Source organism: Pongo abelii, chromosome 16 (assembly GCF_028885655.2).
Source record: "Pongo abelii isolate AG06213 chromosome 16, NHGRI_mPonAbe1-v2.0_pri, whole genome shotgun sequence".
Classification (NCBI taxonomy): domain Eukaryota; kingdom Metazoa; phylum Chordata; class Mammalia; order Primates; family Hominidae; genus Pongo; species Pongo abelii.
In genome coordinates this window covers 32,696,444-32,711,158 of record NC_072001.2, presented here as the reverse complement: position 1 = coordinate 32,711,158, position 14,715 = coordinate 32,696,444, and the positions used below count along the sequence as shown (strand labels likewise).

At 44.2% G+C, this 14,715-nt stretch overlaps 1 pseudogene across 23 annotated transcripts in view; it reads left to right on the top strand.

Moving 5' to 3' along the window:
- Window positions 1-4,467: 4,467 nt before the first annotated feature.
- Window positions 4,468-14,715, top strand: part of LOC100431782 (E3 ubiquitin-protein ligase HERC2) — a 48,798-nt pseudogene continuing 38,550 nt past the window's right edge. For 19 of the 23 annotated variants that reach the window (XR_010137129.1, XR_010137138.1, XR_010137147.1 and 16 more), the window contains exons 1-3: window positions 4,501-4,815; window positions 5,411-5,513; window positions 10,163-10,297. The product of XR_010137129.1 is annotated as an E3 ubiquitin-protein ligase HERC2, transcript variant X6 (transcript). Of the gene's footprint in view, window positions 4,816-5,410; window positions 5,514-10,162; window positions 10,298-10,415; window positions 10,564-14,715 lie in introns of all 23 variants that reach the window. The other 4 variants (XR_010137144.1, XR_010137142.1, XR_010137137.1 and 1 more) reach the window with 4 other exon arrangements.

Genomic DNA, 14,715 nt, shown 5'->3' with positions numbered 1-14,715 from the left:
GCGACAGCGAGAGCAGAGGGCTCACAGTAGAGAACAGATTGGGCGAGCAGGTTGGCCTCAGTCTGTGGAAGTCCTTGGAAGTCAGGAAAAGGGACCTTTACTCTATTTTCCTGGCACCAAGTTAACGACTTCTTCATAACTGCTGAGCAGGGCCTGGGAACTGATTCTCTGCCACCATGTCCCACTCCCCACTGCTTTCATGAGTCACACTGTGCCACTGAGTAGCGGTGCCTACTGCCAACTCTACTCGGAGCTGGCGCATGCACATCCCCTCCTGAAGAGCTGGCATAACTCCAAGTCCCATCCCACACCCCCTGGAAGGATGGGAAGACCAAGCTCAGAACTTGGCACATGCCTCTGAAAGATCGTTCACGACTCCTTGAGATGGTGGAGCTAGAAAGGCAAAGGTCAGGAAGATCAGTCAGGAAGCCATGGGCCAGGGCTAGGTGCCAGGAGCAGTCAGGGCCCTGATTTGGTAACTTTGGACCTGGCCCTACATTGCTAGGGAATGGAATCAAATTACCTTACAGGGCTGCTGAGGCTGTTTTGATCTGTGCGGGCGCAATGCAAGGTCAGGAATGCCACAATCCAACTATCAAATGCAGGAGCGATAAAAAATTTGCTGACCAGATCAGCTTAGACATGCAGCATTTAGGTTCTGGAATAGAAATCCAGGTCAGGGACACAGAAGAATACAGTCTGGACCCAAGCCAAGTTTGGGAGCACAGGAAGTCCAAGGTGAAAGAGCGAGTGGAGTGTTATTTCCCAGCAAAAAGCTAGAGCAGGATTAGACTGGAGAAGCAGTTGTCCAGCAGGAGAAAGGGTGCCTGGAGGCGTGTACCAAACAATAGCTTCCTCCCTAAGTGGCCCATTACCTTCTCTCAAATTCCAGAAAAGCATAAATTTTGAGGCCTTGGAAGGGTGGGAGAACTTCTAGGTGCCTTATGGTAACTGATAGGATCAAAGAGTTGGAAACTGGGTGTATTAATTATCTGTTGCTGCATAACAAATCACACCAAAACTTAGTGGCTTGAAAAGCACATTTATTATTTCATAGTTTCTGTGGGTCAGGTATCCAGCCATCGTTGAGTTGGATTATCCAGCTCAAGACTTCTCACAAGGCCACTGCTAGTAAAGAATCAAGAACCTCATCCTAACATCTTGCAAAGAACTGAATCCTGCCAACAACCATGTAAGTGATGTTGGAAATAAATCCTTTTCTTGTTGAACTTTCAGATGAAACCACAGCCCCGTCTGACAGCCCTGTAGCAGACTCATTTGTTTTGCAGACATGTGCAATGAAGCTAAGGATACATGTCCTGAACATGGTCAAAACAGGATGCTTCCTAATCCATGTCCATGGCTTGCCTTCTTTCTAGAGCTCTCCCACGGCTCACATAGCTGTGGATTCTGGTTCTGATGCCATGCCATTCGCTCATACACCATGATTACAACGGAATTCATCATCTGGGTCCTAAATGATTTCCATCCTCCTGTCCTATTTTGGCCAAGAGTATTTCTACTTCTCCAGTCCCCTAGTATGGTAGGCAGCTTCCAGCATGGCTCCCAGCGATCCCCGTCTCCTTGTCTTCATGCCCGTGTGTAGTTCCTTCTCCTTGTGTATATGAGCTGGACTCAGTGACTTGGTTTTAATGAATAAACACAGCAAGGGTGATGGATGCCACTTTGGAAATTAGATTATAAAAGACAGTGACTTCCATCTTGTTCAGACTCTTTTCACATGCTTGCTCTGACAAAGCAAGCTGGAGAGATTCATATGGCAAGAAACTGAGTCCTGGAACCAATACCCCCCAGATGCCAAGGGATGACTGTTGTGTTATTGTCATCATTGTTGCTTTAAACAATTGTTCATCAGAAGAGATCAAAGCTTCAGAGACCATTTTGGCTCTTTCCACTCCTGTTTCCAGTAGAGCTAATCCCTATATCGTCTTCTTTGTGACTGTGAGATTCTCATCTTCATCTCACTCTCCACACCTCTCCTGGGTTCAGGCCTTGCTGTCTTCAGGCCAGGGGCACATCCAGCCCTCATGCTTGTCTCCATGTGCCCCTTAGTTTGCCAGATCTCCCTTCTAAAACACTTCTTGTCACCTCTTATAGGCACAGTTTAGGGTCACTCTTTGTGTAAGGCACAGAGCTCTCAGCCCACCCTTGGGGGCTCCTACCACCAACCCCTTTGTCTTTCCTGACCAAGCCTCACCCAGCCAGCTCCATGGTCCCTCTTCCATGCTCACTGCTCTGCTGATCTCTGCCTCTGTGTCCTTCTCCTCTCGTGTGCGTGGAAGCGGTGCCCAGTTCCCCTGTCTGTGAGACCTCCCATCCACCAGGATCATTGACTATTAACTTTCCGCAGCACTTCTGTACTTGATATTTCCACCCTCTCTTTCTGTCTTAAATATTGACTTGAAATCATTATCTAGTCATTTTTTAATCATAGATATCACTCACTGAAGATACAGTTAATCTTCACAACTGCTGTGCAAAGTAGATGTGATGATCTCCATTTTATGACTGGGGAAACGGAAGTTCAAGGCCATACAGCTAATAAAAGTCACTGCCAATAATCCAAGCCCAGGCCCATATACTCTTTCCTACCCAGGGCTCCATGACTTCTCCTCCATTTGATTGGGAAACACCTTGTTCTCCAAGTCTTCTGAATCCCCACAATAATTGGGGATTTTACTCTAGGGTAGAAAACAAAGTGATATGTGCAAATTTCTGACAGACACATACATTTCAACCACAATTTATTAAATATTGACCAAGTTAAATGGATAGCAAGGTTAATTTATATTTTGTAAAAAAAGTAATGAAAATGTTATATTTTTGGTAACACTGCATGTCCGTATCAAATATAAGTGTTGAAAATTTTCCATTTCTAGTCAGTTAAGTCTGACTCTGTTCCATTAAATATCTACATTAAATGAAGTACCATACTGTCTTAAGATTTATGCATTTATATGAATAGACTCCAGGGTGTAACACTTTAATCTATAAAAAGTACTAACTAAAAGTAACCGTTGCCATGGCAACACACTGCATGCATTAGTAGCCTTCAAAGGCAAAGCACTTTTGGAAATGAGCATTTACTGATGCCCCGGACAAAACGAAACTCAATGGAATGGATTTTAAATCACCGTTAACACTTGGAGCTTCATTCCTAGGTTTAAAGTAGATCACAGAGCTTCACAGCACACAGCACATATATTATTTTTCACTTAAAAGAGAGTATTTCGTTAGTGAGTGACTGCTGATTTTCTATACACATTTTGAGAAACTAAAAAAGATAGATTTTAAAGTGAATCTAGATGAGCAAGGTCCTAGAAGAGTTATGAACATTTGGCAACACAAGAGTGACGGAGAATAGAGCACTCTCCCTGCGTGAAGTCGTTGCACAAAGTCAGAGTGATAAGACAATTTGGTCCTGGCAGAGGAAACATAAAGAGATGGATGCAGCCTGCAAGAGCCCAAAATTGCCCTCATGGACCTTGGATGGGCACAGGAAAGCAGTGGCACACAAGACCTGTGGGGAGACGATGGATGTGTAGATGAATCTGTTAACAGCAATGATGGGGAAACGCCCTCACTAGATGGAGAGCATAGGGTTGGATCCCTGACTCATGCTGTGTAACAAAGGCAAAGTCCTATTGGATTCACTACCCACATATGAAAAGGAAATCCACAACCCAGATACCAAAAGGTGAGGGGAAATGTCTCTGAGACCTCAGGGAAGAGATTTCTTAAACAAGACTCCAAATGCACTTATTACAGGGCAAAATATGATGAACACAACCATATAAAAACTAAACATTTAAGGTGTATTAGTCCATTGTCACACTGCTATAAAGAACTAACTGAGGCTAGGTAATTTATGAAGAAAAGAGATTTAATTGACTCATAGTCCTACACGCTGTACAGGAAGCATGGTTCGGAGGCCTCAGGAAATTTACAATCATGGTGAAAAGCGAAGGGGAAGCAGGCACGTCTTACCATGGTGCAGCAGGAGAGACAGCAAAGGGGGAAGTGCCACACACTTTTAAACCATCAGATATGGTGAGAATTCACTCACTATCCCTAGAATAGCAAGGGGGAAATCTGCCTCCATAATCCAATCACCTCCTACCAGGGCCCTCCTCCAATTCTACATGAGATTTGGGCAGGGACACAAATCCAAAATATAACATGTGGTCAAGTGCAACAGCTCACGCCTGTAATCCCTGCACTCTGGGAGGCTGTAGGAAGATGGACAACACAGTGAAATACCATCTCTACAAAATTTTTAAATTGACCAGGCATTGTGGTGCATGCCTATACTTCTAGCTACTTGGGAGGCTGAGGCAAGAGGATTGCTTCAGCCCAGGATTCAGTTCAAGCAACAGCTCCAGTTGGCGTGAGCGCAACCACCCGCGGCATAATTAAGAGCGCTGGGGCGGGGGGTACAGGGAACAGACAGTCTCCCGTGGGAGTGCGGGCGGGCGTGCGTGCAACGGAAATCCCGCCTTCCGGCGCCCGCGGTTGGCCCTGGCCGCAGCCCGTGAGCGCCAAGCAGGAAGATAAACGGGATTGCGGGAAGCGGGAGAGTCCGGAGGAGCCGCGAAGGGCTTCTCTTCCCCTTTGGCTGCGCCCGCGGAGCAGCCCCGTTGCGATTGGCCGTACGCGGGGGGGCGGTAGTCCCGCGTCCGCCCGCCCCTCGGGCCGCTAGAGGCGCCGGGATCGTGGGCGCGGGCTGAGCCAGCGGCTGCTGTGTGGCTGTGTCCGCAAGCCGGCCGGGCGACGCGGTCCGGCCCTGCGCGTCAGGTCCTGGCCTGGGACACCGGGGCGGCCGGCGGCGGGGGCGGTGCGGGCGCGGGGCTGGCGGGCGTGGGCGCGGCGGCCGCACCTGGGCCTGCGCTGACCGCCCGCGGCGCAGCCTCCGGCCTCTCTTCATCTCTAGGTGGTGGCGGCTGTGGGTTTTTCTACTAGCGATCCTTTTGAGTAATTTGTTGAACGCACGCGCCCTGCTGTGGGGTAAAGCGGCAGATTTATGCTGCTGTTATTTGTCCGTTAAAACGATGGGCTTCCTGTCCTGTGTGTGTACTTTTTGGATTTGAGGGCAGATGACATTGTGACTTGGCCTCATGTGAGCGTCCATTCTCCAGGTCTCGCCAGCGTGGTGCAGAAACCCGGCACACCCTGCCTACCTTGGAAGGAGGCTTTCCCTTCCCCGAACCTCCCTCTCCCTCCATCTCTTCCCTCTTTCCCTCTCTCCCCCTCACTCCCTTCCCCCAGCTCTTCTCTCCCCTCTTTCTGTTCTTTCTCTCTCTCTTTTTTTTTTCTGCATTAAACTTTTTCGGGAGTGTCTTTGTAAATTATTAAAAAGCGTTAGGTCTTCAACATGTATGTTTACTTGCAGGCCTGAGAACTGGGAGGAAGCTGGAGAAAAGATGCCCTCTGAATCTTTCTGTTTGGCTGCCCAGGCTCGACTTGACTCCAAATGGTTGCAAACAGATATACAGGTGGGATTTGACATGTCTTTTTCTTGATGTGTTTCTGCTTCCATTAAATTTCTCGGGTAAGGCTTTTTTTTTTAGGGCATGTAAGGGGAAGTCAGTTGTATCTTGCTATATTAGAGGAGCAGGTTTATTTCCTGTAACTTACAATGTTAACAGTCTTTATGGCTGTTTTTGTAAATTGTGCACGGCTGCCTTTTAATTAGTTTCTTGCAAGTGCACGAAACTTGAGATCTATGAATAGGCAAAATTTTTTTCCTATTTATTATTGCTGGTTAAGAAATCTGCCACACTCCTAACCATATCATGGTGACTGTTGTTACTGACAGTTTTTGAGCTGTTTAGTTAACTGTGGAGGGGAAAATTGGAGAAGTAAGTTCAGTAATTATGGCCTGTAGAAACTCACTGATTTTATGAGGTCTTGTGTTTGTGTTTCTGGAGAGATGAGAGTTAGTTCAGTTGAGCTGTTTGGTTTGTATTTGTAACCAATACAAGGACTAAGGACAATTGTGTTGAAACTGAGGTCATGATGTTAGGATCTTGAGGGCTGAAGCCTCCAAATAAATGGTATATATAGAATTCTATCTGACTTGAAATTTTCCCTTTCTGGACCTCCACATGCTGAGGCTAACAGTGTCCATATGACAGTGCCTTCCATGACAGGAGTCAGCAACTTTTTTTTTTTTTTAGTCACGTATCAGTGATTCACTCTGTATATTTTAAAAAGTTTTAACCTCTTTCTCCTAGCCCTCCAGTATTTGTTAATAAATTAAAACGTTCCCCAAAGTGTTTTCTGTGAAACAGTAGTTCCAAAAGATGCTCTTAGAAAAACTAAGTACATGGAAAAATCTAAACTATGTGTTTTATTCATTACATTTGATGAATTTTTTTGTTGTTGTTTTTTCCTCTCGAGAGGGAGTCTTGCTCTGTCACTCAGGCTGGAGTGCAGTGGCATGATCCTGGCTCACTGCATCCTCCACCTCTTGGGTTCAAGCAGTTCTCTGCTTCGGCCTCCTGAGTAGCTGGGATTACTGGTGCCCTCCACCTCGCCCAGCTAATTTTTATGCTTTTAGTAGGGACGGACTTTCACCATATTGGCCAGGCTGGTCTTGAATTCCTGACCTCATGATCCGCCCGCCTTGGCCTCGCAAAGTGTTGGGATTACAGGCTTGAGCCACCGCGCTTGGCCCACATTTGGTGAATTTTTTTGCCCTTTGTTCTTTTAAAAATCATGGTTAGAAAGCAGAGCATAATTGTTCTTTACGTAGATCCCAAGTGATTGGGATTTTTAGGGAGATTTTTTGGCACTCAGTAAATGTCTTTATTTTTAGTGTGGCATGATGTGTGTTTTTTATTATTAGAAAATATTTATAGATAGATTTATACATATTAAATTCCTTTTTTTTTTTTTGAGACAGAGTCTCACTGTGTTGCCCAGGCTGGAATCCAGTGGTGCCATCTCGGCTCACTGCAGCCTCCGCCTTCTGGATTCAAATGATTCTCCTGTCTCAGCCTCCCGAGCTGCTGGGATTACAGGTGGCTGCCACCACGCCCGGCCAATTTTTGTATTTTTAGTAGAGATGGGGTTTCACTATGTTGGCCAGGCTGGTCTCAAACTCCTGACCTCAAGTGATCCGCCCACCTCGGCCTCCCAAAGTGCTGGGATTACAGGTGTGAGCCGCCCACCTGGCTCATTTTCACTCTCCATTAGCTGCTTTTTTCCCCCATTCATTTCCTACCTTTCTGTGTATGATTTCTGAATTCAGTGTATTTCACGTCTTAACCTTCTGAATTGTTTGTTCTCTCATTTTCCATGTTGTTAAGGAAAATAAGAGGCTAAGTGAGACTTATAAATTTGCATGTAGTTTCTCAGATCGGGATAAATGCTCACCTGTTGCAGAATGGGACTCTGCTCTTGCTTCACCCAGGATGCGTTTCTCAGTTTCTTTCTAGAGTGGGGCCACACTCTACTCCAGCCCTCCAGACCCAGCTCCCTGCTCTGATATGATGATATGATTCCACCAGACTGTATTCCAGCTGTCCTCCCTAACCTGGACCTAGATATTTTCTTTTTTTCTTTTTTTTTTTTTTTTTTTTTTGGTGAGATGAAGTCTTACTCGGTGGTTGGTGGTCCAGGCTGGAGTGCAGTGGCACAATCTCGGCTCACTGCAACCTCCACCTCCCAGGTTCAAGTGATTCTTCTGCCTCAGCCTCCTGAGTAGCTGGGATTACAGGTGCCGGCCATCACGCCCAGCTAATTTTTGTATTTTTGTAGAGACGGGGTTTCACCATGTTGGCCAGGCTAATCTTGAACTCCTGACCTCAAGTGATCTGCCTGCCTCAGCCTCCCAAAGTGCTGAGATTACAGGCGTGAGGCACCGTGCCCAGCCCCTGGACCTAGATATTTTCTCATGACCCTTTCCAAAGCCAGATTTGCATCGATTAGTTATATGTATGTGATAGGTTTTTCTAAAGTTTTTTTTAGATGTTATCTTTTTACTTTAGTATAAAAGTGCTTTGAATACGCTGAATGTTAAATACATGTTTGTAGAATTTCGTTGAAACTTTAATATTAATGAGAACCATTAACTTTTTTTTTTTTTTTTTTTTTTTTGAGACGCAGTCTCGCCCTGTCGCCCAGGCTGGAGTGCAGTGGCATGATGTCGGCTCATTGCAACCTCTGCCTTCCAGGTTCAAGCGATTCTCCTGCCTCAGCCTCTCGAGTAGCTGGTATTACAGGCACATGCCACCACACCTGGCTAATTTTTGTATTTTTAGTAGAGACGGGGTTTCACCATGTTGGCCAGGCTGGTCTCGAACTCCTGACCTTGTGATCCGCCCGCCTTGGCCTCCCAAATTGCTGGGATTACAGGTGTGAGCCACTGTACCCAGCTGATGTTTTTTTTAATTAAAAAACTTATATAAAATTTATTTTATTGTGGTATCTAGTTGAGTAAATTTTGACCTCTATAGATTCATGTAACCCCCACCATCATCAGGATGGGGAAGTTTCATCACCTCAAAAGCTCCCTTAAGGTGCTCCTTTTTATCACATGTTCCCTGGCCTCCTACCCTGGCAACCACTGATCTGTTCTCCATCAGTATAGGGTATTCTTTTTGAGAATGTCATGTAAGTAGAACCGTATTTTAAGTAACATTTTGAAACCATCTTCATTTACTCCCAGTTATATGTTTGAGATTTATCAGTTCTGTGCATTAGTGGTTCTTTATATTGCTGAATAGTAGTATTTCATCATTTGGATGTACCACATGGTGTTTATCCATTCTGCTATCGTAGGACCTTGTGGTTGTTTCCATTTTTCTTTCACAATTGTAATCCTGCTGTGAGCATTTCTGTACAGATTTTGTGTGAATGTAGTTTCCATTTCCCTAGGATAAAGACCTAGTAGTGTGAAAGTTGGGTCATGTGCTGAACTGTTTTCCGAAGCAAGTTAAGGCATAGTTTTAGATGGTCTTAATGACTTAAAAATATTGTGATCTAAAAAAGTTTACCAAGGTGTCATCTGTGTTAAGAACTTGAAATGCACCACTATTTCTTCATTACACTTTTGTTTATTCTTTGGAAAATACGACTTAAATAGCACACAGTTTATTTGTTACCATAAAAATTCTGACTAAATTTAAAGTTATATAGGTGTATATAGCTACATATAACTATATATAGTTATGAGTATTAATACTAATATTGTATCTTTGAAATTTCATGATTCTGCCCTATTTATGCAAATGAAAACGGTTGGTAAATATTTTGCTAATTATTACTTGAACTGATTTTCTGTGTCAGTTTTTGTTCATGTTTATTTCAGATAACAGAGGGGTCTCTATATTTCAATATGCAAAGTTTTACCACCAAACTATTTCTGTACCTTTTAGGTGTCATTTTGTTTTCATCACCAATGTTATCAAATTATTTAACAATCATATTGCTTCTAAATAATTTCTATTTGTAAGCCTACCTGTACACTATAATTAAATGTTAACTAATGTTTCTTATAGAAAGAAGTCATCTATACTACATAATTTTCACTCTTAAGAAACTGATTTCAGTAGAATGGCTTAAAAATCCCATTAGGAAGTTGATGGAATATCATTTTGGAAGACATGCTTTAAATAATTTGATATATTGGTTTCTTTTCTTTTCTTTTTTTTTTTTTTTTTTTTGAGATGGCATCTCGCTTTGTCACCCAGGCTGGAGTGCATTGGCACCATCTCGGCTCACTGCAAGCTCTGCCTCCCAGATTCACGCCATTCTCCTGCCTCAGCCTCCCGAGTAGCTGGGACTACAGGCACCCGCTGTCATGCCCGGCCAATTTTTTGCATTTTTAGTAGAGGTGGGGTTTCACCATGTTAGCCAGGACGGTCTCGATCTCCTGACCTTGTGATCCACCCGCCTCGGCCTCCCAAAGTGCTGGGATTACAGGTGTGAGCCACCGCACCCGGCCAATGTTTTGGTTTCTTTATGAAAATTTTACTGGATCTGTTACAGATATGATTGATGTATTTTATTTTTAAGTTGTCAAACATTCAGTTCATGATGTGTGTTTAACTTTTTGGGGAGGGACATTTGCAGAGACTGACTAATGGTATGGCATTCTGAAAAGCGGTTACAGATTAAAAATTTTTTAATTCTGCAGATGATAGTGTTGAACAAAGTGGAACAAAGAAAGAAGATCTGGATGACAGAGAGAAGAAAGATGAAGAAGAAACTCCTACACCTGTATATAGCACCAAGTGAATTCTGGACAGCTGGGTATGGGGCAAGCAACCAGGTAATCTTCTGAGTTTTGGCACTTTGGAAAGCTTGATCTGACACTCCTTTTCTAAATAACTTGGATGGATTATTAGTAATTTTTTGGTAACAATTTTTTTTTTTTTTTTTTTTTTGAGATGAAGTCTCGCTGTGTTGCCCAGGCTGGAGTGCAGTGGCGGGATCTCGGCTCACTGCAAGCTTTGCCTCCTGGGTTCACACCATTCTCCTGCCTCAGGCTCAGCCTCCCGAGTAGCTGAGACTACAGGCACCTGCCACCATGCCTGGGTAATTTTTGGTAGTTTTAGTAGAGACGGGGATTTCACCGTGTTAGCCAGGATGGTCTCGATCTCCTGACCTCGTGATCCGCCTGCCTCGGCCTCCCAAAGTGCTGGGATTACAGGCGTGATCCACCGCGCCTGGCCAATAATGTGGTAGTTTTATGTTTAACTTATTATTTATTGTTATTTTTGAGATTGGGTCTCACTCTGTCGCCCAGGCTGGAATGCAGTGATGTAATCATAGCTCACTGCAGCCTTGGACTCCTGAGCTGAAGTGATCTTTTTGCCTCAGCCTCCCAAGTAGCTGTGACTACAGGTGAACAACACCACGCTTGACTAATTAGAGACAGACTCTCACTGTGTTGCCCAGGCTAGTCTTACACTACTGGCTTCAAGCCATCTTCCTGCCTCAGACTCCTGAGTTACTGAGATTACAGGTGTGAACCACTGCACCTGGCAGTAGATGTAACTTTTTGAGGAACCAGTAAACTGTTTTCCACAGTGGCTACACTGTTTTACATTCTTGCAGCCGTATACCAAGGTTCCAGTTTCTCCACACCCTCACCAACACTTTTTCTTTTTTTATCCTTTTCTGATGATAGCCATCCTTTTTTGTGTGAGTAGGTACAGCATCTCGTTGTTGTGATTTGCATTTCCCTGATGATTAGTCATGCTGAGCATCTTTTTACATGCTTATTCACCATTTGTATACATTTACTGGAGAAATGTCTGTTCAAATCCTTTGCACATTTTTTTTTTTTTTGGAGACGGAGTTTGGCTCTTGTTGCCCAGGCTAGAGTGCAGTGGCGCAATCTTGGCTCATTGCAACCTCCACCTCCTGGGTTCAAGTGATTCTCCTGCCTCAGCCTCCTGAGTAGCTGGGATTACAGGTACCTGCCACCATTCCTGGCTAATTTTTTGTATTTTTAGTAGAGACGAGGTTTCACTATGTTGGCCAGGCTGATCTTGAACTCCTGACCTCGGGTGATCCACCCACCAAGGCCTCCCAAAGTGCTGGTATTACAGGCATGAGCCACTGTGCCTGGCCCTTTTGCCCATTTTTTAATTGAGTTTTTTGTTTTGGGTTATAGGAGTTCTTTATCATGGATGGAGTTCATAATCTCTTCCCTTTCTCCAACCCGGTGAAACCCATATATTTATTCTTTGCTTACTTTATTTTGTGTAATTAAATTTTTTAAATGTGTGATGCATTTTTGTTCCAATTAAAAATATACCTGGATTCTTATAAAAATGTATAGATGATAAAGATTTCACCTGACTGCCCACCCCAATTTCAGTTTTCCTCTAAGAGTTAGCCACTATTATCCCTTCAGTGTGGATATTCAGACTTTCTTTTCCTTGAATGGACATACCTGTGTAAATATACATATATAAAAATAATTTGTGATGCCAGGCATGGTAGCTCACGCCTGTAATCCCAGCACTTTGGGATGCTGAGGTGAGAGAATTGCTTGAGGCCAGCAGTTTGAAGCTGCAGTGAACTATGATTGTGCCACTACACCCAACCTGGGTGACAGGGTGAGACCCTGTCTCTTAAAAAAAAGTCCGTATGTGGGGTTAATAATAGTACCTGCCTTGTAGGCTATTATGGGATCAGCACAGTAGGCCAGGCAGAGTGCCTATGCAGTTATCTTGTGTGTAGTAAGTACCAGCATATACTACCTGTTATCCAGAAGTTTGCTGAAATGTGCCTTGTATTTTCTCTCTTTCCATTTTCATCAGTTTTACTAGAAGTTATCAGTTTAATTGAGTTTTTTCAAAGAGCCAGTTGTTGGTTTTATTGATTTTGTTTGTTTTGTTTTTCATTGATTTCTGTTTACTCTTTATTATTTCCTTTTTTCTGCTTCCTTTGGGTTCCATTTGCTCTTCTGTCTCTTCTAGTTTTTTTTTTTTTTTGAGACACAGAGTCTCGCTCTGTCTCCCAGGCTGGAGTGCAGTGGCACCATCTCAGCTCACTGCAAGCTCTGCCTCCCGGATTCACGCCATTCTCCTTCCTCAGCCTCCCGAGTTGCTGGGACTACAGGCGCCCATCACCACGCCTGGCTAATTTTTTGTATTTTTAGTAGAGGCGGGGTTTCACCATGTTAGCCAGCATGGTCTCGATCTCGTGACCTCATGATCTGCCCACCTTGGCCTCCCAAAGTGCTAGGATTACAGGTGTGAGTCACCACACCCGTCCCTCTTCTAGTTTTTTAAGGTAAAGGCTTAGATCATTGACTTTAGATTTTTTGTCTTTTCTAACAGGTGTTCAAAACTATAACATAAATTTATCTCTAAGCGTTGTTTAGCCACATTTCACAAATTTGGAAATGTTTATTTATTTTCATCTTCATTCAGTTGAAAATATTTTCTAATTTCTTCTTTTACCCACTTATTTGGAAATGTGTTATTTCATTTCTAAATGTTTGGGGATTTTCAAATATCTCTTGTTAACAATTTCTAAATTAGTTGTAGTCAGAGAAAATATTCTGTGATTTCAATGTTGAGGCTTGTCTTAAGCCCCAGAATATGATCTGTTCTGTGGAATGTTTCATGCACACGTAATAAGAATGTGGCCGGGTACGGTGACTCATGCCTGTAATCCCAGCACTTTGGGAGGCCGAGATGGGTGGATTACTTGAGGTCAGGAGTTCGAGACCAGCCTGGCCAACATGGTGAAACCCTGTCTCTACGAAAAATACAAAAATTAACTGGGTCTGGTGGTGGGCGCCTGTAATCTCGATTGTGCCACTGCATTTTAGTCTGGGTGACAAAGTGAGACTATGTCTCAAAAAAAAAAGAAAAATGTGTATTTTGCTGCCCTGTAAAGCTTAATGAGATCAAGTTGATAGTGTTCAGGTATCCTTGACTTGAAATAATTTTCTGCCTACTTGTTCTATTCACTGTTAGGAGAGGAGTTGAACTAACACACAAGGTTGGATTACCACATTAGTTTGACATGAATCTCAGAGATCTTACCCGTACCTGATTACTTAGTAACTTTAAAGATACAAGTAATATCCTCACTTGTGTGCTCAGGCAATGTGGGGAGAGATGTGGGACAATCTGTGCAACTCCCCCAAGTCCGTCCTCTTTGAACCCCGCCTGAGAGATAAGACCTCTCACTGAGGCGTGCCGTCCCCTCACTGAGGCATGTCGTCCTCTCAGGTGTGTCGTCCCCTCACTGAGGCGTGTTGTCCCCTCAGGTGTGTCGTCCCCTCACTGAGGCGTGCCGCCCCCTCACTGAGGCGTGTCGTCCCCTCACTGAGGCGTGTCATCCCCTCACTGAGGCGTGTCGTCCCCTCACTGAGGCGTGTCGTCCCCTTACTGAGGTGTGTCGTCCTCTCAGGTGTGTTGTCCCCTTACTGAGGTGTGTTGTCCTCTCACTGAGGCGTGTCGCCCTCTCACTGAGGCATGTCGTCTTCTCACTGAGGTGTGTCATCATCTCACTGAACAAGGAGCATTAAGGATGTGCAGTGTTCCCATTTTGTAGTCAGATGGTTTATACACCTTAGGGAACCTTTTCCAGGGAGCCATGTCCCATAAGTCCATGGATTTTAGGTATGTTTACCAAACACAATCCTCAACTAACCACATCTTGCTAAAAACATTTCATAGATAAGGACTCTTTTCCTAGCAAATACTAGTCATTTATTTACAAAGAAGCCAGTCTCAGCGTCTCAGCGTTCTGGGGAGATGAGCCCCAGTGACTGGCCTTTATTTCCCTGGAGTATCTCCATTGTGCTGGAGAGGCATGAAGAGCAGTTTCACTGCTTAGTTCCTCTTCTGAGGAGAATTGAAATCTCTCATGCTAATTATGGATTATTTTCTTTCAGCTCTGCAGTTTTTGCTTCATGTATTTGAAAACTATGTTATAAGGTGCATGCAGTTTTTTTCTTTTTTTTTTTTTTTTGGAGACGGAGTGTTGCTCTGTCCCCCAGGCTGGAGTGCAGTGGCGTGATCTCAGCTCACTGCAACCTCAGCCTCACAGGTTCACGGCATTCTCCTGCCTCAGCCTCCCGAGTAGCTGGGACTACAGGTGCCCGCCACCACACCCGGCTAATCTTTTTGTATTTTTAGTAGAGACGGGGTTTCGCCGTGTTAGCCAGGACGGTCTCAATCTCCTGACCTCGTGATCTGCACGCCTCGGCCTCCCAAA